This window comes from Pseudophryne corroboree, chromosome 8 (assembly GCF_028390025.1).
Source record: "Pseudophryne corroboree isolate aPseCor3 chromosome 8, aPseCor3.hap2, whole genome shotgun sequence".
In the NCBI taxonomy this organism is placed as follows: domain Eukaryota; kingdom Metazoa; phylum Chordata; class Amphibia; order Anura; family Myobatrachidae; genus Pseudophryne; species Pseudophryne corroboree.
This window is the reverse complement of record NC_086451.1, coordinates 87203956-87228723: the sequence shown is the minus strand read 5'-3', so window position 1 is coordinate 87228723 and position 24768 is coordinate 87203956. Positions and strand designations below refer to the sequence as shown.

At 49.7% G+C, this 24768-nt stretch overlaps 1 long non-coding RNA gene across 2 annotated transcripts; it reads right to left on the bottom strand.

The window, feature by feature from the left end:
* Window positions 1–706: 706 nt before the first annotated feature.
* LOC134948659 (uncharacterized) lies at window positions 707–21806 on the bottom strand. 2 transcript variants are annotated; one of them, XR_010182998.1, is made up of 4 exons: window positions 21671–21806; window positions 12630–12745; window positions 5807–6077; window positions 707–2207 (listed from the first exon to the last, which is right to left on the bottom strand). It is a non-coding gene; the product is annotated as an uncharacterized LOC134948659 (long non-coding RNA). The 2 variants fall into 2 exon arrangements; XR_010182997.1 differs by lacking the exon at window positions 5807–6077.
* Window positions 21807–24768: the final 2962 nt, after the last annotated feature.

Below are 24768 nucleotides of genomic sequence, written 5' to 3'. Positions count from 1 at the left end.
GTTGGTGCTGAGACCTGGTCCTGTCCATTAGCCTGTCTATTAGCCTCCTTTTGCTCTCCAGTCAGATGATGGGGTAACCAGTGTGCAGAAACCTTGCTCAGAGCAAGCTTTCTGTGGAGTATCAAGCGGATGGATCCCCATGAGATGCGTATCCCAAGTGATCTGTGGTACATTCCAGAGATCCTTCATTTCTTATTGCCACTATAAGAGCCAGTAACAGAGTTTAAGTATTGGGACAATTCCCGATTATTAATAAATATACTCCCAAAAGAGTATGTATTTTTTTTGCAAAAGTTATTGCAGGGCTATATATAGGGGCCTATTTATCAAATAATAATTGTGGAATAGTCCCCAAAAACAGACATTTTCAGGGGATAACCGTAAAGCATTCCGAGGTTTGCCATCAACAGGATAGTGCCCTCTACAGATGGTGTTACCCTATAGTAGCTTATGGGCTACTAACTCGCAATTGTTTCTGGAGAGGGACTCCTGGCATTAGTTTGTTATCCCTAAGGTGAAAGTCCAGCCAGTGAGGGATCTTCTGATTTCTGGAAATATAGTACTGAACTGCATTCCTGTAGCATAAGATATGTATGTGTATGTATGCTTGCACTCACAGATCCTCGTCACAACTATGGGGGTGCTTTCCCAATGAATCCTGGCCAGGTCACAATGTTATAGTGAATGGCAGAGAGGTCACTCAGCATTAAACAGGTTAAGTGTAACTTTATTCACACATCATCAACGTTTCGGTCCTTCTGGAGAACCTTCTTCAAGGTAGAGCTCAGCAAACATATATGGCCATAATCAATTATATAGCACTGGCATAATCTGTAATGCTTTACAATTGTGACCAAACAGCAGTAAAACATGGACTGGGTAGTAACAGACAGGATAAAGGGCCTAGGGGGTCATTCAGATTTGATCGCTCTCTGCTGTTTTTTGCAGCGCAGCGAACAGGTTACTACTGCACATGCGTATGCTCTGCAATGCGCACGCGCGTCGTACGGGTACAAAGCGGATCTTTGCTGGGTGATGGCTTTAACAAAGAATCCATTCGTACAGCCAATCGCAAGGGGATTGACAGGAAGAGGGCATTTATGGGTGTCAACTGACTGTTTTCAGGGAGTGTTTGGGAAAACGTAGGCATGTCCAAGCGTTTGCAGGGCGGGTGTCTGACGTCAATTCTGGGACCAAAAAGACTGAAGTGATCGCAAGGGCTGAGTAAGTCCAGAGCTACTGAGAACTGCAAAAAACTTTTTTGTCCTGCTCGGCTGTACAAGTGTTCGCACACACGCGCAAAGCGAAAATACACTCCCCCGTGGGCGGCGACTATGCGTTTGCACGGCTGCTAAGAGTAGCAAGCGAGCGATCAACTCGGAATGACCCGCCTAATTCAGAGCTGATCACAGCAGCAAAATCCTTCTCTAATGGGAAAAACCATGCGCACTGCAGAGGGGCAGATATTACATGTCCAGAGAGAGTTAGATTTGGGTGGGTTATATTGTTTCTGTGTAGGGAAAATAGTGGCTGCTTTATTTTTACACTGCAATTTAGATTTCAGTTTGAACACACCCCACCCAAATCTATCTCTCTCTGCACATGTTATATCTGCCCCACCCTGCAGTGCACATGGTTTTGCCCATTAGAGAAAAAGTTTGCTGCAGCGATGAGGTCTGAATTAGGCCCAGAGTCTGGGGGACATCACGATACCCGTCATCACATTACAGGATTTGGGGCCACAATGAATCAATTCATCGCTAATTCTGTCATCGCGCCTCCCGCCCACTTTATCTGAGAAGTGGGCAGGATGCAGGAGGTTGTCCACTCTCCTGGGAGCGCTTGTCCAAAATGTCCCAGAAACTGTGTTAGAGTAACCTTTACATTACTGCAACTGACTAGTGACAATGCTCATGTGTAATCTGTGACTGGCAGCCGGGTGGAGTAGTCAGGTGGCAGGGCTTGAGTACCAGGGTCACTCTCGATGGAACATGCTTGCAGCCAATGCCAGAAAATAATTTGTATTCCTTTGGGTCATACTGTAGCATATCTGCCACTCTGTCTATTATATTTCTATCCTCCTGCTGCCCATCCCGTCGTAGCTCTTCCTTGCTGCACATTTCCACATGGTGACGCTCCAGTGGCAGAAAAGGGATGAAGAAATCGATCATGTTCTGGTTTAATGAGGGTGCTCTGCCTAAATCCACCTGCAGATAAAGAAGTAACAGAGTGAGAAGAATGGGGTTCAGATTATTACCACCGGTTGCTATCTAGTAACATTCAGCAATACTGCATATATGTAAAAGTTCCCATCCTACGCCTGCCACCATAAATATGACCTTGGAGTAGCAGGGGTCACAGCAGCTTAGCTGCAGGAGTCACAGCAGCGGGGGTCACGGCAGCAGTGGGGGTCACAGCAGCTGGGGTCACAGCAGCGGGGGTCACGGCAGCAGGAGTCACAGCAGTGTGTGTCAAGTGTGCTCCATACACTGTGCAGCTCCAGCAAGTGTCCAGGCAAGAGTGTGTGCCACTGATTGGGTGCGCACCATACACTTTAGCACCAGCGGGTTCTAAAGTGTATAATATAAGGTGATACTGTAATTGGATTGATGACTTCAGGTGCCACAGAGGGAGATTGGATGGCGTTGGCCGAGGAGTGGCTCAGGCAGCCATTGGCAGTGGGAAGGGATCTGAAAAGATCCTTTTCCTGTATAAGCTGCTGTGTAAACTGCAGCTTGTGACCAGATTCAGGAGCAGTACGCCATCTCAATGGCTCTGACTTAATTTTAAGAAATGTGTGTAAAATAAATGTTAATTTTCATCTGCTTTTGTATAAATGAAGTGATGATGAATAGACTCCTTAGAGTCAGGGGCAAGTTGAGCATACCTGACAACTGTAAAATGATCTCCTTAATGAGAGTTACAAAAGGGGAGATACAGCTGATTACTATGGGGGAGGGGCCAGGCACTTTCCACTATTAGGCTTCCAGGCTGCCACGCCCATTCACTGGGAAGGGGACGAGATGTAGACGGTGACCTACTCTTTTGATACTCCTTGGTTCTCCACAAAATTTGTGAGGGTTGCCTCATAAAATTGCATACTTTTGCCTAATACATTTTCAATACGTTTGTCTGTGTGAGTGTGTCCCTGCGACTCTCTGCGTGGGCACAGCTGGTACGCCTGCGTGGTGTGACGTAGATGCAGAGGCAATAACACACTGTCACTGCATTGTAGATGTCTGTGTCACGCCCGCTGTTTGTATTACATGCTGCAGCATCAATTCCAACACGTTTACGTCATTCTGGGCTGGTAAATCTTGCTCAGTTGGTAGAGTTTGAGAATAGGAAAGGTAGAAGAGGATGGCTGGGTATTATTGCTCATACTAAAGGTGATTAATGTCTATGTAACCAGAGCCGATCCTAGGCATAGGCAAACTAGGCAAATGCATAGGGCATTTGGAATACCTAGGGTCACAAGCAGCTTCTGCTGATTCAATTGATATGCAGCATGCCTATATTCTGTGTGTGACTGCGGTTCTATCTGCATACGAAATGCATTACTGATGTGCGGCATTATGTGTATAAGGTGTACTACAGTACTTTGTGGCGTAACGTAAAGAAAGGGCACTACTGCGTGGTCTAATGTGAATAAAGAGCAATATGGTGTGGTGTAATGTGAATAAGGGGCACTACTGTGAGGAGTAATGTGGTACAACCGTGTGATGTAACGAGAATAAGAGACACTATTGCATGATATAATGTGAATAAAGTTGCAGTACTGTGTGGCGTTATTTTAACTAGAGGTATTATTGTGTGGCCATGCCCCTTCCCAGCAAGAACATTCACCACTTTGGGCTGGCAATGAATGTGCACACTGTTTCTATTTAAAATATAGGGGTTAAGAGCACCAAAACGAGGACTGGTATGGGTGAGGGGTGATGGCGCTGGGAAAGAGGTACAGGGTCAGAGGCGGAACTAGCATCTGTGCAAGGGAGCACCAGCCAAAATCTTGCCTAGGGCATCATATTGGTTAGGGACGGCTCTGTATGTAACCTCCATCCACATAATGGGAGTTATGGGAAAGAGGCAGAGTACATTTACAGTTTGTACTGTATAATATAAAGTACTGTTTATTATTAAAAGATGTCTATTTAATGTATATTGTGCAAATATACATAAGAAATGTACACGAGCAGAGAAAGTGCCAGAGACTTTTCTAGAAACTCCCTGTGCAGTTAGAAATCACTGCCATGAGCCCTGAGCAGGGGGGAGGAGCCTGCAATAGGCAGCAGTTGAGGATCGAGATAGGCAAGCTGAGACACTGGTGTGCATCGAGTCATGTGATTCAGCTCAGTGGAGTGGCTCAACACAGTGTCTCAGCTCACGGCTCACCTCAGGGATGGCCATCGACCATCAATGATTCATAATCATCCATGGTTTATGGACGATGTTGAATAGTTTTGCCATCGATGGGAGAGAACCAGATTGTTGAAGGGGCCCCCTGTTTAAATGCTTCTAGAGATACAGCTATCTGTAGCAGCTGTAAATTGTATGCCCTGTGATGGTGCCCTAGTTGATTTCCTGAGCTATAGTAGAGCCTTAGTTAATGTTATGCCCCATAGTAGTGCACGAGTATATTTTATGAATCATAGTAATGCCCTAGTTCCCATTGTAGTGCTGCCAGTACACATTATATAACACAGTACCCCCAACTCTTGTTATGACATACAGTGCCCCAGTTCATATTATGCCACATTACAGTGCCTCCACTTGATATTGTGCCACATTACAGTGCCCACAGTTCATATTATGCCACATTATAATGCCCTTCGCTCATTTTATACCACATCACAATGATGAAGACCAGGGGCATAACTAGATGTATTGTAGGCACAAAGGCAAAAGTTTGTAAGGGCCCTTATGTATCTACTTATGTAAAATGTATATAGCACATGTAACTGTGACAGGGAAGGAGAGGGTGGCCCCTCTCAGCTCCAGGCCCCGTAGCTTCAGTCCCTGCACCTATGGTAGCTACTCCCTTCTGCATAACACATATAACTGTGACAGGAAAGGTGGGATTCTTTCGGTTCTGTGCCCCATAGCAGCTACACTACCTGCACCAATGGTAGCTACGCCCTTGTTAGTGACCATCGATGGTCACTCACAGTTTCACCATCGATGGTGAACACACCGATGGCCATCCCTAGCTCATCTTCAATGCATCGCACTGCAGAAGGACTCGGAGCAGAGACAAGGGGGCGAATCCTAATCCCAGGAGTCACTCAGGACTCATCAGGAGAGGAGAGCCATCGCCTGGGGGAGAGACAAGGGGGCAGATCCTGAGCATGGGAGTCACTTAGAACTTGGCAGAAAGACATGTGGGCTGCGCTGTGTTGTATGTGAGTGTGTGTGAACTGGGGAGAGAGGCTGCTGTAGTGAGTATCATGTCTTGACACTTCAGCTTTTCCTGACTCAAATCATTCGAACATCTACAAGATTCGAGTCAGTGTGTTGAGACATTCACTCAGTAGCCATCTCTAGTTGAGGAGATTGTAGAGGTACATGAGGAGAGCGGTACCTCAGGAGCTGAGGAGAGGATTTTACCTCATGTGAGAGACAAAGTTTGTGCTCTCTGGAGAGGAGACAGGTCCTGTATGTAAAGAGACAGGGACCTTGCAGCTTGAGGCAGCAGGAGAGGGAGAAGCAGAATAGGCAGCAGGGTGGAGGGGCGGGGCATCGGGCAACTCAGCAGCGGATCACCGTGTGTGTAGGGGGCATATGACCTAAGTACAAAATCTCTACATACCTCCAGGGAACTGGTGAAAAACAGGGTCTTTGGAATTGTCCTAAACAGGCTCACTGGTCTAACCAGTTAGGGTCGAAACGTCGTTGGTGCTGAGACCTGGGCCTATCCATTAGCCTCCTTTTGCTCTCCAGTCAGATGATGGGGCAACCAGTGTGCAGAAACCTTGCTCAGACCAAGCTTTCTGTGGAGTATCAAGCGGATGGATCCCCATGAGATGCGTATCCCAAGTGATCTGTGGTACATTCCAGAGATCCTTCATTTCTTATTGCCACTATAAGAGCCAGTAACAAATTTTAATTATTGGGACAATTCCCGATTATTAATAAATATACTCCCAAAAGAGTATGTATTTTTTTTGCAAAAGTTATTGCAGGGCTATATATAGGGGCCTATTTATCAAATAATAATTGTGGGATAGTCCCCAAAAACAGACATTTCTCTGACGTCCTAGTGGATGCTGGAAACTCCGAAAGGACCATGGGGAATAGCGGCTCCGCAGGAGACTGGGCACAACTAAAGAAAGCTTTAGGTCACCTGGTGTGCACTGGCTCCTCCCACTATGACCCTCCTCCAAGCCTCAGTTAGATTTTTGTGCCCGGCCGAGGCTGTTGCACACTAGGGGCTCTCCTGAGCCTCTAATAAGAAAGTATATATTTAGGTTTTTTATTTTCAGTGAGACCTGCTGGCAACAGGCTCACTGCACCGAGGGACTAAGGGGAGAAGAAGCAAACCTACCTGCTTGCAGCTAGCTTGGGCTTCTTAGGCTACTGGACACCATTAGCTCCAGAGGGATCGACCGCAGGCCCGTCCTTGGTGTTCGGTCCCGGAGCCACGCCGCCGTCCCCCTTACAGAGCCAGAAGCAAGAAGAGGTCCGGAAAATCGGCGGCAGAAGACATCTCTCTTCACCAAGGTAGCGCACAGCGCTGGGGGGGGGGCGCCCTGAGCAGCAATACTGACACCTTGGCTGGCAAACTGGCACCATATATAGCCCCAGAGGCTATATAGGTGCTTTTTAACCCCTGCCAGAATCCATAAAAATGCGGGAGAAAAGTCTGCGAAAAAGGGGTGGAGCTATCTCCTTCAGCACACTGGCGCCATTTTTCCCTCACAGCTCCGTTGGAGGGAAGCTCCCTGGCTCTCCCCTGCAGTCAATACACTACAGAAAGGGTTAAAAAGAGAGGGGGGGCACAATTTAGGCGCAGTATACAATATATGCAGCTATAAGGGAAAACACTTTTATAGGTGATATCCCTGTGTTATATAGCGCCCTGGTGTGTGCTGGCATACTCTCCCTCTGTCTCCCCAAAGGGCTTAGTGGGGTCCTGTCCTCTGTCAGAGCATTCCCTGTGTGTGTGCTGTGTGTCGGTACGGCTGTGTCGACATGTATGTGGAGGATAATGAGGTGGAGGCGGAGCGAATGCCTGTAAATGTGTTGCCACCCCCTGCGGGGTCGACACCGGTGTGGTTGGACTTATGGAAAGATTACTTGAAAGTGTCAACTCCTTACACAAAAGGTCGACGACACAGAACAGCTGGCTACTCAGCTTGGGCCTGTTCCAGCGTCTCAAATGTCATGGGGGGCTCTAAAAACGCCTGCTACCTCAGAGACACAGATGTCGACACGGATACAGACTCCAGTGTCGACGACGATGAGACTAGTGTACCCTCCAAATAGGTCCACCCGTTACATGATGGAGGCAATGAAAAATGTATTACACATTTATGATAATACCCCAGGTACCACATAAAAGGGTATTGTGTTTGGTGAGAGAAAACTATTAGTAGTTTTTCCTGCATCTGAGAAATTAAATGAGGTGTGTGAGGAAGCGTGGTCTTCTCCCGGTAAGAAATTGATAATTTCAAAACGGTTATTGGCAGCGTACCCTTTCCCGCCAGAGGATAGGTCACGTGGGGAAACACACCATAGGGTAGATACAGCGTTTACACGCTTATCAGAAAAGGTGGCACTACCGTCTCCGGGAACGGCCGCCCTGAAGGAACCTGCTGATAGAAAGCAGGAGGTTACCCTAAAGGATATAGTCACACACTCGGACATTATATTGCGACCAGCCATTGCTTCGGCATGGATGTGCAGTGCTCCCGCTGCGTGGTCAGATTCCCTGTCGGAAAATAACTATGGATAGGGACAATATTTTGCTGACAATAGAGCATATAAAAGACGTGGTCTTATACATGCGTGATGCACAGAGGGATATTTGCCGGCTGGCATCAAAAATAAGCGCTAGGTCCATTGCCGCCAGACGGGGGTTATGGACTCGGCAATGGTCAGGCAATGCCGACTCGAATCGGCACATGGAAGTTTGCCCTATAAGGGGGTTAAACTGTTTGGGGAGGGTCTTTCAGACCTCGTTTCCACAGCTATTGCTGGGAAATCGACTTTTTGCCACAGGTTACCCCACAACAAAAGAAAGCACCATATCATCAAGTACAGTCCTTTCGGCCCCAGAAAAGCAAGAGGGCTAGAGGCTCATCCTTTCTGCCGAGAGGCAAAGGTAGAGGAAAAAGCTGCAGCACACAGCTAGTTCCCAAGAGCAGAAGTCCTCCCTGCGTCCGGTAAGCCCACAGCATGGGGCTGGGGCTGCTCAGGCGGACCCGGGTATGGTGGGGGCCCGTCTCAGAAATTTCAGCGCCCAGTGGGCTCTCTCACATGGATCCCTGGGTCCTTCAAGTAGTATCTCAGGGGTACAGGCTGGAGTTCGAGACGTTCTTCCCCCCGCCGTTTCCTAAAATCTGCCTTACCGGCACCTCCCTCGGCCAGGGAGGCGGTGTTGGTGGCTATTCAACACTATAATCACAATAAGTGATTGTCAAGGTGCCTCTCCTTCAGCAAGGAAGGGGTTACTATTCCACAATGGTTGTGGTACCGAAACAGAACGGTTCGGTGAGACCCATCTTAAAATTAAAATACTTGAATTTTTTATATCAGAAGATTCAAGTTCAAGATGGAATCGCTCAGGGCGGTTATTACGAGCCTGGACGAGGGGGATTACAGGGTCTCCTGGACATCAAGGATGCGTACCTGCATGTCCCCATTTACCCTCCTCACCAGGAGTATCTCAGATGTGTGGTACAGGACTGTCACTATCAGTTCCAGACGCTGCCGTTTGGGTTGTCCACGGCACCGAGGGTCTTTACCAAGGTAATGGCCGAAATGATGATACCCCTTTGCAAGAAAGGAGTTTCCATTACCCCATACTTGGATGATCTCCTGATAAAGGCGAGGTCCAAGGAACAGTTAATAGTGGGGGTAGCACTTTCTCGGGAACTGCTACAACAGCACGGCTGGATTCTCAATATTCCAAAGTCACAGCTGGTCCCGACGACACGTCTTCTGTTCCTGGGAATGATTCTGGACACAGACCAGAAAAGAGTTTCTTCCGGTGGAAAAAGCCGAGGAGTTGTCATCTCTAGTCAGAGACATCCTAAAACCGGGACAAGTGTCGGTACATCAATGCACACGAGTCCTGGGAAAAATGGTAGCTTCGTACGAGGCCATTCCGTTCGGAAGGTTCCACGCAAGGACTTTCCAGTGGGACCGGTTGGACAAATGGTCCGGGTCCTATCTTCAGATGAAACAGCGGATAACCCTGTCGGCAAGAACCAGGGTGTCGCTGCTGTGGTGGCTGCAGAGGGCTCATCTACTAGAGGGCCGCAGATTCGGAATACAGGACTGGGTCCTGGTAACCACGGATGCCAGCCTTCGGGGCTGGGGGGCAGTCACACAGGGAAGAAATTTCCAAGGACTGTGGTCAAATCAGGAGATTTCGCTTCACATAAATATTCTGGAGCTAAGGGCTATTTACAATGCCCTAAGTCAGGCAAGACCCCTGCTTCGGAACCGGCCGGTGCTGATCCAGTCGGACAACATCACGGCGGTCGCCCATGTAAACAGACAGGGCGGCACAAGAAGCAGGAGGGCAATGGCAGAAGCCACAAGGATTCTCCGATGGGCAGAGAATCGTGTGTTAGCACTGACAGCAGTGTTCATTCCGGGAGTGGACAACTGGGAAGCAGACTTCCTCAGCAGGCACGACCTCCACCCGGGAGAATGGGGACTTCATCCAGAAGTTTTCCAAATGCTGGTCAACCGGTGGGAAAAACCACAGGTAGACATGATGGCGTCCCGCCTCAACAAGAAGTTGAAAAAGATATTGCGCCCGGTCAAGAGACCCTCAGGCGATAGCGGTGGACGCTCTAGTGACATCATGGGTATACCAGTCGGTTTATGTGTTTCCTCCTCTACCTCTCATACCCAAGGTACTGAGAATAATAAGAAGGCGAGGAGTGAAAACCATACTCGTGGTTCCGGATTGGCCAAGAAGAGCTTGGTACCCGGAACTTCAAGAGATGCTTACAGAGGACCCTTGGCCTCTGCCGCTCAGACAAGACCTGCTGCAGCAGGGACCCTGTCTGTTCCAAGACTTACCGCGGCTGCATTTGACGGCATGGCGGTTGAACACCGGATCCTGAAGGAAAAGGGTATTCCGGAGGAAGTCATCCCTACCCTGATCAAAGCCAGGAAGGATGTCACCGCAAGACATTATCACCGCATTTGGCGAAAATATGTTGCTTGGTGTGAGGCCAGGAAGGCCCCGACGGAGGAATTTCAACTGGGTCGATTCCTGCACTTCCTGCAAGCAGGGGTGACGTTGGGCCTCAAATTGGGGTCCATAAAGGTACAGATTTCGGCGCTGTCGATTTTCTTCCAGAAAGAACTGGCTTCACTGCCTGAAGGTCAGACTTTTGTCAAAGGAGTACTGCATATTCAGCCTCCTTTTGTGCCCCCAGTGGCACCTTGCGATCCCAATGTGGTTTTGGCATTCTTGAAATCACATTGGTTCGAACCACTTAAGACTGTGGATTTAAAATATCTCACGTGGAAAGTGGTCATGCTGTTGGCCCTGGCGTCGGCCAGGCGGGTTTCAGAATTGGCGGCTTTGTCTTGTAAAAGCCCTTATCTGATTTTCCATATGGATAGAGCAGAATTGAGGACTCGTCCTCAGTTTCTCCCAAAGGTGGTCTCAGCTTTTCACTTGAACCAACCTATTGTGGTGCCTGCGGCTACTAGGGACTTGGAGGATTCCAAGTTGCTGGACGAAGTCAGGGCCCTGAAAATTTATGTTTCCAGGACGGCTGGAGTCAGAAAGACTGACTCGCTGTTTATCCTGTATGCACCCACCAAGCTGGGTGCTCCTGCTTCTAAGCAGACTATAGCGCGCTGGATTTATAGCACTATTCAGCTGGCGCATTCTGCGGTGGGACTACCGCAGCCTAAATCTGTAAAAGCCCATTCCACAAGGAAGGTGGGCTCATCTTGGGCGGCTGCCCGAGGGGTCTCGGCTTTACAACTTTGCCGAGCTGCTACTTGGTCAGGGGCAAACACGTTTGCAAAATTCTACAAATTTGATACCCTGGCTGAGGAGGACCTGGAGTTCTCTCATTCGGTGCTGCAGAGTCATCCGCACTCTCCCGCCCGTTTGGGAGCTTTGGTATAATCCCCATGGTCCTTACGGATTCCCCAGCATCCACTAGGATGTCAGAGAAAATAAGAATTTACTTACCGATAATTCTATTTCTCGTAGTCCGTAGTGGATGCTGGGCGCCCATCCCAAGTGCGGATTGTCTGCAATACTTGTACATAGTTATTGTTACAAAAATCGGGTTATTGTTGTGAGCCATCTATTCAGAGGCTCCTCTGTTGTCATGCTGTTAACTGGGTTTCATATCACAAGTTGTACGGTGTGATTGGTGTGGCTGGTATGAGTCTTACCCGGGATTCAAAATCCTTCCTTATTGTGTCAGCTCTTCCGGGCACAGTATCCTAACTGAGGTCTGGAGGAGGGTCATAGGGGGAGGAGCCAGTGCACACCAGGTAGTCCTAAAGCTTTCTATTTGTGCCCAGTCTCCTGCGGAGCCGCTATTCCCCATGGTCCTTACGGAGTGCCCAGCATCCACTACGGACTACGAGAAATAGAATTATCGGTAAGTAAATTCTTATTTTCTGCAGGTATACAAGAGCCTCATTTGCATGAACCCACCCTTACCTGCATTTGCATGAACCCACCCTTACCCGCATTTGCATGAACCCACCCTTACCCGCATTTACATGAACTCACCCTTAGCTGCATTTGCATGAACCAACCTTAGCCGCGTTTGCAGGAACCCACCCTTAGCTGCATTTGCATGAACCCACCCTTACCCGCATTTGCATGAACCCACCCTTAGCCACATTTACATGAACCCACCCTTACCCACATTTACATGAACCCACACCTACTGTGCTCACCCTGTATTTACACGCATTTCCTCTCCACTGTTCCATCTTTTCAGTTATAAGGAGGTGTAAATGCGGGATACACACAAGTCTGCATTGTCTTACCTTCCGCGTTCTTGTAAACTGAAATCTGCACCACTGCACTTGGGGGCGTGGCCTCATGATGGGGTGTGGCTTTGTGGGAAATGCTGTGCCCGTGAGCCACACCTGGTTTTGTCACTGTGGGAGCTGCTGGCACCGCCCCCAGTCCCTCTCTCCACAGAGTAGACACCACGCACATGCGCATGGAATTTATTCACCAGAGGCGTAACTAGGGTTTTGGGAGCCCAGGGATAAAATTTAGAATGCCACCCCCAAAAAAGAAATGAAAAGCCTTATAAAGAAATTGTGTGCGCGTGCTGGAAAAAAATGGGCATGGTCACATAACAGAAGGGGCGTGGCCACTGAAAATGGGGCGTGGCAACATGGCACGCAACCCTTTTCATGTGCCACTGGGAACATTCTTTTCAATTCAACATGCAGCGTACCTGTATGATGGTTTCTCATGATATGGAACCTCTGAAGAACTGTATCCTCTGAGGCAGACGGCGTCTTCAGTCGGTAATCAGTATTCTTGTAGGAGATCCCATCATCCAGAAGATGCCTGTATGTGAAGGAATATTAACAAGGTCAGCATCATGCAACAGTGGTTCAACAAGACCACATCCTGCCCCCTGTGTCACATCCTGCCCCCTGTGTCACACCCTGCCCCCAGCGTCTCTCAGCCACACCATCATCTCTCTTGTGTCATTTCTCAGCCACACCATCACCTCCCGTACATCATCATTCAGCACACCATCACCTCCCCCTGTATCATCATTCAGCACACCGTCACCTCCCCCTGCATCATTATTCAGCACACCATCACCTCCCCCTGCATCATCATTCAGCACACCATCACCTCCCCCTGCGTCATCATTCAGCACACCATCAATTCCCCCTGTGTAATCATTCAGCACACCATCACCTCCCCCTGCATCATCATTCAGCACAATATCACCTCCCCCTGCATCATCATTCAGCACACCGTCACCTCCCCCTGCATCATCATTCAGCACACCATCACCTCCCCCTGCATCATCATTCAGCACACCATCACCTCCCCCTGCATCATCATTCAGCACACCATCACCTCCCCCTGCGTCATCATTCAGCACACCATCACCTCCCCCTGCGTCATCATTCAGCACACCATTACCTCCCCCTGCATCATCATTCAGCACACCATCACCTCCCCCTGCGTCATCATTCAGCACACCATCACCTCCCCCTGCGTCGTCATTCAGCACACCATCACCTTCCCCTGCGTCGTCATTCAGCACACCATCACCTCCCCCTGCATCATCATTCAGCACACCATCATCTCCCCCTGCATCATCATTCAGCACAATATCACCTCCCCCTGCATCATCATTCAGCACACCATCACCTCCCCCTGCATCATCATTCAGCACACCGTCACCTCCCCCTGCATCATCATTCAGCACACCGTCACCTCCCCCTGCATCATCATTCAGCACACCATCACCTCCCCCTGCATCATCATTCAGCACACCATCACCTCCCCCTGCGTCATCATTCAGCACACCATCAATTCCCCCTGCGTAATCATTCAGCACACCATCACCTCCCCCTGCGTCGTCATTCAGCACACCATCACCTCCCCCTGCATCATCATTCAGCACACCATCACCTCCCCATGCATCATCATTCAGCACACCATCACCTCCCCCTGCATCGTCATTCAGCACACCATCACCTCCCCCTGCGTAATCATTCAGCACACCATCACCTCCCCCTGCATCATCATTCAGCACACCATCACCTCCCCCTGCATCATCATTCAGCACACCATCACCTCCCCCTGCGTCATCATTCAGCACACCATCACCTCTCCCTGCGTCATCATTCAGCACACCATTACCTCCCCCTGCATCATCATTCAGCACACCATCACCTCCCCCTGCGTCATCATTCAGCACACCATCACCTCCCACTGCGTCATCATTCAGCACACCATCACCTCCCCCTGCGTCATCATTCAGCACACCATCACCTCCCCCTGCATCATCATTCAGCACACCATCACCTCCCCCTGCATCATCATTCAGCACACCATCACCTCCCCCTGCGTCATCATTCAGCACACCATTACCTCCCCCTGCATCATCATCATTCAGCACACCATCACCTCCCCCTGCGTCATCATTCAGCACACCATCACCTCCCCCTGCGTCGTCATTCAGCACACCATCACCTCCCTCTGCGTCGTCATTCAGCACACCATCACCTCCCCCTGCGTCATCATTCAGCACACCATCAATTCCCCCTGCGTCATCATTCAGCACACCATCACCTCCCCCTGCATCATCATTCAGCACAATATCACCTCCCCCTGCATCATCATTCAGCACACCGTCACCTCCCCCTGCATCATCATTCAGCACACCATCACCTCCCCCTGCATCATCATTCAGCACACCGTCACCTCCCCCTGCGTCATCATTCAGCACACCATCACCTCCCCCTGCGTCATCATTCAGCACACCATCACCTCCCCCTGCGTAATCATTCAGCACACCATCACCTCCCCCTGCGTCATCATTCAGCACACCATCACCTCCCCCTGCGTAATCATTCAGCACACCATCACCTCCCCCTGCGTCATCATTCAGCACACCATCACCTCCCCCTGCGTCGTCATTCAGCACACCATCACCTCCCCCTGCATCATCATTCAGCACACCATCACCTCCCCCTGCGTCGTCATTCAGCACACCATCACCTCCCATTGCGTCGTCATTCAGCACACCATCACCTCCCCCTGCATCATCATTCAGCACACCATCACCTCCCCCTGCGTCGTCATTCAGCACACCATCACCTCCCCCTGCGTCGTCATTCAGCACACGCCATCGCACTCTGCGTCTCTGTGTGTGTCCCATGCGCTGGGAGCCCATGCTGTTGCTGTCAGGGATATCGCACCTGAGCGCCCTATGCTGGCATTCTGACAGAGAGGGTGGGATGTATTAAAATACATTGCTGCTCCTCGCCCCCTACCACAGCGTTGCTAATCACATATGTACTAACATATGCAACTAACACCACAATGTGGTAGACAGGCTCCCCTGTGATGTTGAATGGAGATACTCACACTGGTGGTGGTGGAGGAGGCATGGAGACACACAGTGGAGGTGGGGGGGCGGCATGGAGACACACTGGTGGGGGGATGTCGGGCATAGAGACACACACTGGAGGGGGTGGTGGGCATGGTGCCACTGGTGGGAGACAGGGATATGGAGACACACACTGCTGATGGGGGTAGGGAGGCATGGAGACACACACTGCTAATAGGGGAGTGGGATATGGAGACACACACTGGAGGGGGTGGGGGCATGGAGACACACTGCTGATGAGGGGTAGGGGGACATGGAGACACACACTGCTGGTGGGGGGAGAGAGGCATGGAGACACACACTGCTAATCGGGGACGAGGATATGGAGACACACACGGAGTGGGTGGGGGGCATGGAGACACACACTGCTGATGAGGGGAGGGGCATGGAGACACACTGCTGATGAGGGGTAGGGGGCATGGAGACACACTGCTGATGAGGGTAAGGGGACATGGAGAAACACCCTGGTGGGGAGAGAGGGCTATGGAGACACACTGGTGGGGGGACAGGGATATGGAGACACACACTGTTGGGAGTTAGGGGGCATGGAGACACACACTGGTGATGAGGGGTAGGGGGCATGGAGACACACTGCTGATGAGGGGAGGGGCATGGAGACACACTGCTGATGAGGGGTAGGGGGCATGGAGACACACTGCTGATGAGGGGTAGGGGGCATGGAGACACACCCTGGTGGGGAGAGAGGGCTATGGAGACACACTGGTGGGGGGAGAGGGATATGGAGACACACTGGTGGGGGGACAGGGATATGGAGACACACACTGTTGGGAGTTAGGGGGCATGGAGACACACACTGGTGGGGGGAGAGGGACATGGACACGTATACAGTCAGGGTCGCGTTCACACACACACACACACACACACACACACACACACACACACACACCAGGGCCGGTTCTACACCTTGTGACGCCCAGTGCGAAAGTTTCCACTGCCCACCCCCCCGCAGCAGAACAGTTAGTGCGTGCAAAAATAATAATAGGGGCGTGGCTTCATATGGGAGGGGCGTGGCCACAGTCATGCTCAGAGTAGCTGTGCCCCCAGATTTGCCCCCAGTAGTTGTGCCCCCTGTAGATGTGCCCCAGTAGTTGTGCCCCCTGTAGATGTGCCCCAGTAGTTGTGCCCCCAGTTGCTTTGCCCCCATTAGTTGTGCCCTCACCTTGATGACTTGTAGCCTCAAGCTGCTGCTCCCTCCTCTTCCACGCTGCCAGCCAGGGCCCAAGAGAAGAGAGTTGGTTCTATATCGGAGTGGCTGAAGGGACCTTGTGACGTACCTAGGGGAGGAGCTACATCACCAGGGGGAGGAGCTACAGACGAAAAGGGTACCCGAAAAGTACCCTCGCGGGCTCGCTTCGCTCGCCACGCTTTGGGCCTGATTACTAAAGGTAATAGTTGGTGGCGTGGACAGTAGAGGAACTATCCCGCTGGCCTAGCTCCTCCCCCTTGCATAGTAACTCCTCCCCCTTACGGAAAAGGTCCCTTAGCCCACTTGATTCTAGCATCTACCAAGAGAAGAGCTGTAGAAGATGCTGCTGTTGCCCCGCCCCCTACTCGGGTCATATGAGCATGTGCTGGGTTCCACCAATCAGGACTCAGCACATGCTCCTCTGACCCCCACTGTCAGCAGGTTACTCTCTGCTTCTGCTGCTTAGCTCACCGCACGTCCTTGCAGAGCAGGCACCCGGCATCAGCAGCACATTGATCATACCTCCCAACATGACCCTCTCCAGGAGGGACACAATGCTCTGCTTCTGGATTTTTCTCTTCATGTATGATTGCCAGCACCTGTTTTGAACAGGTTAGTGGATAAGAAAGGTGTTTCACTACAGGGGATGGCAATCATAAATTAAGAGGGAAGTCCAGAAGCAGAGCATTCTGTCCCTCCTGGAGAGGGTCATGTTGGGAGGTATGCATTGATGGAGGCGGACGAGCAGGTACAATGCCCTGGCCAGTGGCACCCCCTTCTGCTGGGTCTGCCACAGTGCCCAGGGCACATACCCTGCTCGACCCCCCTTAGTTACGCCTCTGCTTTCGATAGGTAGTTTTTGTCAGAGAAAGACGTGCAGATATGTTCTCATACTTACAGACATTTTTGATGATATTTCTCATTATTACAGCAGGTCAGGGAGCACCTATTGTGCAACTGAAGGTAAGTGCCATCTTCCTACACATTGCTAATCTTCTCTATTCTCTCCGTGGCCTTACATCAGCCACACATGTAGGTGTCTCCGCAGACCATGCCGGTGTCCAGGGGACAGAAGACCCTTATGTTCCTACAGACACAGGTAACTAACAGTGATGAAAGTCAGACATATATGTGCTATGTGTTAGTAATAGGGATCGGTGACATCTTCCGCTGGCAGCAGCTGGGTGGCATTGGGGCATCATTTGTCTAGTATTGCGCTTATGCCCATAAGGAATTGATCTATGTGTAACACAGCTGTAAATGACATGACGCTTATTCACAGAACCTGTTTCTTTCTTGCAGGATTGCTGATTGCAGCTACATGTTTCTACTTCTTCTCATTGGTGGTAATGCTGGCCTTCTGCATTTACATCTGGTAAGTCAGTGATATCATTTACAGATAAAGGGGGTCATTCTGACCCGATCGCTTGCTGCGTTTTAACGCAACAGAGCAAACGGGTCCTTACTGCACATGCGCCAGCGCCGTAGTGCACCGGCGCACGCCAGACGGCCGAAGGCCATAGCAGGGATGTGATCGCCTCTGCCTGATTGACAGGCAGAGTCGATCGCTGGGCGGGAAGGGGTGGAACGGCGGTGGGGTTTGGTCTGGACACCGCAGGCAAGAAATGGCATCAGAGCCCCCTACTACATGTAAAACAGGAGCAGTGCACACCTTAGGCGCGCGCAAAAAAATAGGGGTGTGGCTTCGTGGGGAAGGGGTGTGGCCACAAAATAATACCAATTCATATAACAGTGCACAGTAGCCTCCATTATTCAAATTACACCGCACGGTAGCACCCCTACACCAGGTAGAGCCCCTTTTACACCTTATGGCAGATAGATTCCCCTTTTTACACATTGCGGCAGACAGCATCAACCTTTTCCACATTACGGCAGACAGCGTCCCCTTTTTTCCACATTATGGCAGACAGCGTCCCCTTTTTTCCACATTACAGCAGACAGCGTCCCCTTTTTTCCACATTACAGCAGACAGCGGGGTAAATTTACTAACATTCGTATTTTCCCATTTCAGGTCAAAGTTCAATCACGAATGACATCGAAAGTGTAAAACTGCAACTTTTTGAATTGATTACGATGGATTTACTAAGCTGTCGTATTCGGGTATTTCTTTTGTTCCGATGTCGATGTCATTCGTGTTTTTTTTTAAATTTTTACGGCAGTGATTAGCAAAACACTGCCGACTTTTTTACAATGAATCTCGGCCGGATTTGTGTGATCCGTGCTGGGGTTCATTTTTTTTTTTTTTTTTAAATTAAACAATGTAAAATCTTTAAAAAAAAATGCGTGGGGTCCCCCCTCCTAAGCATAACCAGCCTCGGGCTCTTTGAGCCGATCCTGGTTGCAGAAATATGGGGAAAAAAAAGACAGGGGTTCCCCCATATTTAAGCAACCAGCATCGGGCTCTGCGCCTGGTCCTGGTTCCAAAAATACGGGGGACAAAAAGAGTAGGGGTCCCCCGTATTTTTAAAACCAGCACCGGGCTCCACTAGCTGGACAGATAATGCCACAGCCGGGGGTCACTTTTATATAGTGCCCTGAGGCCGTGGCATCAAATATCCAACTAGTCACCCCTGGCCGGGGTACCCTGGGGGAGTGGGGACCCCTTCAATCAAGGGGTCCCCCCGCCCAGCCACCCAAGGGCCAGGGGTGAAGCCCGAGGCTGTCCCCCCCCCATCCAATGGGCTGCGGATGGGGGGGCTGATAGCCTTTTGTGTAAAAGAAAAGATATTGTTTTTAGTAGCAGTACTACAAGTCCCAGCAAGCCTCCCCCGCATGCTGGTACTTGGAGAACCACAAGTACCAGCATGCGGCGGAAAAACGGGCCCGCTGGTACCTGTAGTACTACTACTAAAAAAATACCCAAAAAAACACAAGACACACACACCGTGAAAGTATAATTTTATTACATACATACACACATACATACATACATACTTACCTTATGTTCCCACGCAGGTCGGTCCTCTTCTCCAGTAGAATCCAAGGGGTACCTGTTGAAGAAATTATACTCACGAGATCCAGGGGCCCAGGGTCCTCGGAGAAATCCTTTGTAATCCACGTACTTGTTGAAAACAAAAAACTGGACACCCGAGCCATGCACTAAAAGGGGACCCATGTTTGCACATGGATCCCCTTTTCCCGACTGCCAGAAACCCACTCTGACTTCTGTCTAAGTGGGTTTCTTCAGCCAATCAGGGAGCGCCACGTTGTAGCACTCTCCTGATCGGATGTGTGCTCCTGTACTGAATGACAGGCGGCACACGGCAGTGTTACAATGTAGCGCCTATGCGCTACATTGTAACCAATGCTGGGAACTTTCTGCCCTGCGGTTGACCTAAAGTGACGTCACCGCTGAGCAGAAAGTTCCCACCATTGGTTGTTGTCATTTTTCACGGCAGTGTTTTTTTTTTTTTTGCTTTGCACTTCTTAGTAAATGACCGAGATTCATACTTAAACAGCCGCGTTTTGACCGATGGTGTATTCATTTGTGATTTTTTTCCTAGGACTTCAAAATATTACGAATGCCCTCATCACTGCCGTGATTATTGCTTAGTAAATTACCGAGATGACACTTTGATGAAAAAACGGCATCTCGGTCAAAATCGGGAGCTTAGTAAATTTACCCCAGCGTCTCCGTTTTTCCACATTACGACAGACAGCGTCCCCTTTTTCACACACTACGGCAGACAGCGTCCCCTTTTTTACACATTACGCCAGACTGCATCCCCCTTTTTTACACATTACATCAGACAGCGTCTCCTTTTTAACACATTTCGGCAGACAGCGTCCCGCTTTTTTACACATTACGGCAGACAGTCCCCACTTTTTACATATTAAGGCAGGATAGATAGATAGATAGATAGATAGATAGATAGATAGATAGATAGATAGATAGATAGATAGATAGAATAGACATACTTACTGTTCCCGCTGGCTCAGGCTCCTCGTGCAGCTTCTGGCACATCCAGGGCAGCCAGGGAGAAGAAGGCGGAGGAGGAGGGAGGGGGACTCGGGAGCCACAGCAGCACCGTGTAATTGGTGGAGGCACTGCTGCTGCTGGTTCTCTCCTTCACCATAGGCTGCCCTCCGCCGCTGTGAATGTTGGGAAGCGCATCCCAGCATTCACAGCGGCGGAGGGCAGCCTATGGTGAAGGAGAGGGACAGCAGCAGCACCTCCACCAATTACAAAGCGCTGCTGCGGCTCCCTCCTTCACCTCCCTCCTCCTCCTTCACCCCCCCTCATAATCAGTGCGCCCCTCTACTCGGCGGCGGCGGCACACAGCGACAGCCAGGCGGCATGTAATGAGTCAGTTTGACTCATTACATGCCGCTCTGGCTTTGGGCCCCTGGACAGTGGCGGGCCCCAGTGCATGGCACCGCCTGCACTGGTGGTAGTTCCGCTACTGCTATGGGGGTAATTCAGACTGGATCACTGCAGCGGCAGCGATCGCAGTCTGAAGCCCTTTGTGGAGTGTGCAGGCCACCCCGGGAGGCCCGATGAGATGCTAATAGCATTATGTTACTTTTATCTTTACCATAAGAAAGACAGCCACAGTAGGGAATGTTTTATCTCCTGGGACTGAGCTGTTCAACTAGAACTGTGCACTCCTGGCTTCAGTGTCAGCCCTGGCGGAATTACAAGGGTTATAAACTTTTCAGAGAAAGTTTAACCCCTTGCCAGGCTTGGACTGGCCCGTCGGGGTACATGGGAAACCACTGGTGGGCCCTCTGCCTGCTCTAAGGATCAGGTTCCAGACTGTGCACTTGAATTATACATTATACACGTTACCTTATACTGGACTATGGTGTATTTTCTACAGTGCATTGCTGTTATTAATCTGGTACATTATCATGCATGCAGCAGCTGAATTTACTGTATATATTTATGAAGGGGCCCAGACATTGTACTCTCTAATGGTTAGTCAAACCAATGAGGTGGCAGGCCACACCCCCTCTGCAGACTGACCACACCCCTAAACATGGGCCCCTACCACTGCATTCCCCCGGTGGGCCCTACATGCCCCAGTCCGACACTGCCCCTTGCGATGAAGCGGTTCTCAGTTACCTGCCTCACCACAGACACACGACACTACATTTGGATCATGAAAAAGAATGTGCCACTTACTTTATTCTGCAGCCGGATCTGGCCCGTGATTCTAGCCAAGATGTACATTTTCAGGATCAGGAGAGTACTGTAGAACACGAAGGACAAAAAGACCTCATTTTCCATCTTGCTAGCCGGAATGAGTGCAGCAGCCACACAGTAGTGCAGGGGTGGATTGGGATTGAAAACCAGCCAGGGAAATTTATGGAAGCAGCCCTCATAAAGGGAGGGGGGGCTGTTGAGGGGGTGGAGTCTGTCGAGTGGGAGGGATTACTGCTCAGAAAGCATGACTATAGAAAGCACGGAGAGTGCGCGCCGCAGGAGCGTTGCAAAATTTTAGGGGTGTGGCTTCGTGGGGGAAGGGGCATGGCCACATAATACCGACAATTCACATTACACCACACAGTAGTGCCGCTTATACACATTGCACCAGATAGAACCTCCTATACACACTGCGCCAGGTAGAGCAAGTTATACATATTCCGCCAGATAGAGCACGTCTACACTTTGTGCCAGGTAGAGAATGGTATACACTTTACCCCAGGCAGAGCACATTATACGCATTGCCCCAGGCAAAGCACATTATTTTCGGCCTTGAAACGTTGATAATAAAATATATATAGTATATATATAGTATGTGACAGACAGCGACACTCCACACCGCAATAATGAACACCACACAGGAGGTATGTTTCAACGTTTCAATGCCTTAACATAATATATGCCATTTTCATCAGGACATCATATATGTTTAGCCAATGAAACGATGAAACTTACCTCCTGTGCGGTGTTCATTATTGCGGCGTGGAGTGTCGCTGTCTGTCGCATACTGTATATCCTTCTACTGCGGGAAACCAGCTAAGTAATGGTGATATATGGAATGCCGGGCTTCTGGATTTGTTTATATATATGCACATGCGCAGCAGCTCAGCTGGCGGCCATCTCTCAGTTAGCTTCAGGTTAACGCTGCCGCGATCGGAGCTAAACACCACTCACGGCAGCCGGCCAGCATGAGTGATAACGGCGGTCACTGAGGGGACATCCGGACCAGTCAAACGGCATCTGGTCCGGCATCCCGGCATGCCAATCTGCCTATACCCCTTTTCTTTACTCCGTACGCTCTTTGAAGCCTCACCTTTCTCTTTAGTCTTTATTCTCATTTACTCTCCCTTTCTTTTCTAGATCATCTCTCACTCACTTTTCTTCCTTTCTCATCTGTCACATAACATACTGACCTTGACTCTTTTCTAACCTCTTACACAGAGCATCTCACTATACACAGAGCATCTCACTACACAGAGCATCTCACTACACACAGAGCATCTCACTACACACAGAGCATATCACTACACACAGAGCATCTCACTTTACACAGAGCATATCACTGCACACAGAGCATCTCACTACAAACAGAGCATATCACTACACACAGAGCATCACACAGAGCATCTCACTATACACAGAGCATCTCACTAGCTTTCTTTTCTCTATCACCTACTTTTCTTTGCTGCCTCAGGCTAGTCTTTTCTTTCCCTCCACTGTCATTCCTAAGTCACATTCCTCTCTTCACTCTCACTTATCCTTATACCTTTCTGCACTGCAGCTTACTGTACTCACTGCTAGTTTCTTCTTCTGCCTCACATCTTCCTATAGTTCTCTAAGTCTCTGTAGTGTGTAGTTAAATGGAAGCAGACATTGCTGTGCAGAGTGCTGATCCCGCCCCGCCCGACGTCATGAAGAGGGCGGGGCTTACAGTGAGGAAGTGCTGCACACTGACAGCCCACCGAGTACGAGCAGCTCTACACAGCCTGCAGCTAAACAGACTGTGAAAGGGGACTGTTTCTCAGCGCTACCCGATCGGAGCTAAGCTCCGATCGCGGTAGCCGGCCTGGTGGAGGAGAAAGTCAGCCCTCTGAGGGGACAAAGGGGCCAGCCTACCAGGAACTGGCATGGTGTCCCGGCGTCCCAATCCGCCCCTGCAGTAGTGTGAATGTGAATCTCAGACAGCAGTAGAGGGAGGGAAGAGAGGAAACAGAAGGAGTGCTTTATTGACCAAAGAAAAAGAGGAAATTCAGCTGTGACCACAGAACAAACCAAGATTATGTCTAAAAAATATCTATAAACTCGTCTCTGTACGCTGGAAATATTATTGATTAAAAGTCGACCTATCGGAATAAATTCACATTTTCAAGTTACCATTCAGTAGTATATGAGACATCCCCTCTGTAACGTGTTATGCTAAGTTTTCCAGGAATTCCTGATGTCAGTAGCACTTTATGCAAACAGCAGCCAGGTGCCTGATCATCCGGCATCTCTCAGTATTATCCAGGGGCGGATTGGGATAAAAAACTAGCCCAGGAAATTTCTGGAAGCAGCCCTAATGGAGGCGAGGTCTGTTGAGGGGATGGGTCTTGATAAGGGGGATGGGATCCCTCTCCATAGGGCCTTATTCTGAGTTAGAGGCAGTTGTGGCTTCTTTGTGTCTTTTGCTGCAGTTGCATCTGTGACTTTATGCTAATGCCCCCTCCATGGTGTACATCCATGTGTCAGAGTATGCAAAGACTGGCACACCCACTTTCAGTGCCTATAGATGCTGCAATTATGATTTGTGCATTTTAAAATGCTACAATCGGTTGCACCAGTGATACCTTCACCAGCCCTATGCTATGTGCAGGTCATCCGACTGAGTATGGCTTCCGGTGTGAGTGATTCATCATCTCTGTATGCAACCACTATCAGCAACAAGGCCGTGTCACTCCAATATCATGCCCATACTACATTACATGTACGTCTGCCTAGCCAACCCCTTGTAACCTCCTAGGAGCGCCCAACACATCTCTAATACACTTCTTCATGCTTGTGTCTGAGTTGCAACTCTATATGGACACCATCAGGACACATACACAGTGCAACTCAGATGCATTTGCAGATTAAAAATATTACACAAGAAAATATAACACTACACAATACACAATAAAGCAATGCCACTGCAGGGGAAAAAAACACACACACTGATATAGCAGTTTAAAATAATTGAATAACAATGAAGTTTTTTTGGTAGATTTATTGCATGTGAAATTTACAGAGCTTACGATAAAAGAATATTATGAACTGAACAT